The following is a 3569-nucleotide window of genomic DNA, read 5'->3' on the forward strand; positions in this document are numbered from 1 at the left end:
ATACAAATAGAAAAATCTGGAGTACACGAGATGTTTATGAGAAGTTTCGTACCTAATAATTGACACTCTTCTTTATTCATATTTTTTGTCAAATGTGTGTAGTATATTACGTGGGCTCAATAAGTGTTAATGATGTGTATATGATATGTACTTGGTGCTAAATAATATCACTCTGGGTAAGACAACCTTTAGTACAACTTGTAAAGCGTTCACAAAAAAGAGGCTTTATGGCTTGAACTTGTGGGTCTTCTATTTATTTTTACATATTCAATATTTTTTATATTTTTAGTAAGCTCTTGGAACGTTAAGCCTCTCGAATGTTTCAGCTCCCACGACGCCTCTCCGCCTCCTGTGTCCGAGTGTAGTAGGTGAGGCCGACTGGTGGGAAAATGTTCGAGTGGCTGGACCGTATCCGAGTGGATATCCCGGGGTGCGTATCCGAATGCGCGTGTGGTTCGGAGACCTTCCAATGATGGTGTCGGGCCCTAGATGGGCCTTAGATGTCAGGTCCATGGCCCTACCCTTTATAGATCTCTTTATCTGTTTTTATTTGGCAGAAAGAAGAGGGGGAGGAGCCGACGGGGCGAATGGTCCATGCTACCAAGAGGCCGAAGGTCAACCTGGTGCAAACTAAGAGCATCAGTACTCTCAAGGATGAAATAGTTGTACCCAGAGGTACTCTCGTGACTTGCATTGCAGGTATAAATCTGCAGCCTGAAGATGTTGGCGCTGCTATTCAATTTCTGGAGTTCTGCCGCTCATTTGGCGAGGTAATTATGGAAAGCAAATATTATGTTTTATTTATCATTTCATGTTGCATTGAACCATTAATGCATCCACTCATTTCTAAATCTGGTTTATGCTAACTAGTTATGGTTAGTTAAGTTGCCTGAGAATGTTGCCGAGCTAAACAATTATGTTGTTCTCTTATTACTTCTGTCTTGTTAACACAAAATAAGTCATCAACTTGAGGCGCATATTTTTTATGATTTCTAAATATATAATCTAAAGAAAGTTTATTTGCATTTTATTTTATAATCTGGCACCAAACTTGTTATAAGTTTCCATAAATGAAAATGTTTAACTGCTCTTAGCTGCCTGCTTGCTTTAAGAGACCTTTTCTTCTGTATTATAATAAACAGAATAATGCACCACAGGATTTAAGCAAATCTGCAAAATAGGGAAGGGGCTACCAGAAGAAATTCTCAAAGACTTAACTCAACTCGAAGAGGTGTCTTCAGTTGTTGCAGACGTTCACATAAATCTTCTGTCTATCATAGAAAATGGCAAATATAAGTAAGCATACTCACAAACTTCTATGCCCTTGTAGTTTTGCCCATGTAGTTAATAAATGAGTAAATGATGTTATCTTTTTTTTAGCCCTTTTAATAAGTATCCAAGACAAGGAGATGAGTGGATAAGAAAAGTTTGGATAAGAAAAGTAGGAATACATCACTTTGGCGTTACATGCAGAAGATTTCACCCTTCACAGCTTAAATCAAGGGGTATCGGGTTATAAAAAATTGAACCATTCTTGTAAGCTGGAGTGTTGAGTATCGTAATTATTAGGAAAGCTAGGATAACGTAGAATATTATTCTACCTTGCCTTGTACTTGAAGATGATCATGTACTCCTATATATATATGTCCATGAGGTTCAAACAATACAACGACAATTCCACCAGAACCATTTCTCCCTTCTAACATGGTATCTATCGCAAGTCGATCCTAAACCCTAGCCGCCGCTGCTTCCGCACCCGCGCGCCGCCCCCGGGACGGTCGGCCTCCATGACCACCGCCGGGGCCGCGCCACCCGTACCTAGGGTTCGGCCGTCGGCCGTGTTGGCCGTCTGCCCTAGAGAGTCTTTTTCCCCGATCCTTTGATCCGGGTTTTCTCTCTCTCGCCGGTCACTTTGATCGGCGTCTCTTTTTTGGTTTTTCGGTCTATGTGATCCGGTTTGCGTCGCCCATCGCCGCCGTCGATCCCGTGCGCCTCTACTCCAACACCGGCGCGATCGGCCGGCTTCTTCACCGACCCGACAGCCTCGCGCGTCGTCCGCGCGTCTTCCCGTCGGTCGCCCCGACCCGGCGGCCTCACTCGGCATCCTTGCGTCGGCCCGCCGGTCGCCCCGACCCGGCGGCCTCGCGTCATGCAGCGGCTCTACACCGCTGCCCTTCGTGCGACGGCTCGCCCGTCGATCTACGCCGGCCGTCACCGCTCTGCTTCAACCGGGACACCTGCTTCACCCCGACCTGGCGGCCTCGCGCCATGTGGCGGCCAATCATAGCTGCCCTGCCACCCGCCGCCGTTGGCTTCATCTTGGACTCCGCCGCCACCGCGCCTCCACCGAGCGGCGTCTCCAACCTCGCGCGCGATCGGATTGATAACCCGCCCGCCGCCGCGATCCGCCTCATCTACGCCGTGCGACCGACCTGGCCCGTCGGTTGCGCGCGCCTCCGCAGGCCCCGTGAAGACCGTCCCGAGTTCAGCGCGCCCCTCTACCGATCGAGCAATGGGCTGCCGCTGCGTCACCCCGTCGGGCCGCAGCGCCGCCGCCCCATGGTTCTTCTCCCAGCTGCACCGACCCGCGTCACCGCTGCGTCGCCCCTTCGGGCCGTAGTACCACGGCCCGTAGTCCACCGCCGCCCAGAGACCGTCCGCTCCAGGTCGTCCCCATGGCAGCACCGACCCTCGCGCCGTCACTGCGTCGCCCCGTCGGGCCGTAGCGAGCATGGCACGCGGTCCACGCCGGTGTCCCCGGGCTTGGCAAACCCGCCGCGACGCGTCGTCAACAACGTCTTCTTCCCGGCGCACCACTACTTCGACACCACTGCGTCCATGCTAACTCGGCGCGCTCTTGCGCCCGCGGCTCCACGGCGACATCCTCGACACCGGCTCCCCGACTCGACATCGACCACGACATTCTACGCGTGGCTACCTCGACCACGGCTACACCACCCTCGACTCTCGGCTACATCGACAAACGGCACAAAGGGCTACCACCTGCTTGAGCAACCTCGTTGGTTTCCACTCCAGCCACGACTCCGCGATGAGTCGACCGTTACGACTGTGGGGGGGTGTCCGTCGGCTTGCCTTCGGATTCTTCTCCAGTCTCACCGTCTGCGTCGCTACCGTTGTGACTGCGGGGGGATGTTGAGTATCGTGATTATTAGGAAAGCTAGGATTGCGTAGGATATTATTCTACCTTGCCTTGTACTCCAAGATGATCATGTACTCCTATATATATGCCCATGAGGCTCAAGCAATACAACGACAATTCCACCAAAACCCTTTCTCCCTTCCAACATGGAGGTTCTGAATTGTCTGTGTGATGAGGCATTGTCTTCTGGGTAAGTACATGCTACCATATTTTCTGGAATACTTCACTCCACTACTGTCATACTCCCTCTGTTCCTAAATATTTGTCCTTTTAGAGATTTCAAATGGACTACCACATACGGATGTATATAGACATATTTTAGAATGTAGATTCACTCATTTTGCTCCGTATATAGTCACTTGTTGAAATTTTTAGAAAGACAAATATTTAGAAACGGAGGGAGTATTAA

General features: G+C 50.2%; 1 pseudogene; it reads left to right on the forward strand.

Annotated features, from left to right (window-relative positions):
- The first annotated feature begins 587 nt into the window (after nucleotides 1-587).
- Nucleotides 588-3354, forward strand: LOC123129522 (uncharacterized; annotated as a pseudogene).
- The last annotated feature ends 215 nt before the right edge of the window (nucleotides 3355-3569 follow it).

Source organism: Triticum aestivum, chromosome 6A, assembly GCF_018294505.1.
Source record: "Triticum aestivum cultivar Chinese Spring chromosome 6A, IWGSC CS RefSeq v2.1, whole genome shotgun sequence".
NCBI lineage: Eukaryota > Viridiplantae > Streptophyta > Magnoliopsida > Poales > Poaceae > Triticum > Triticum aestivum.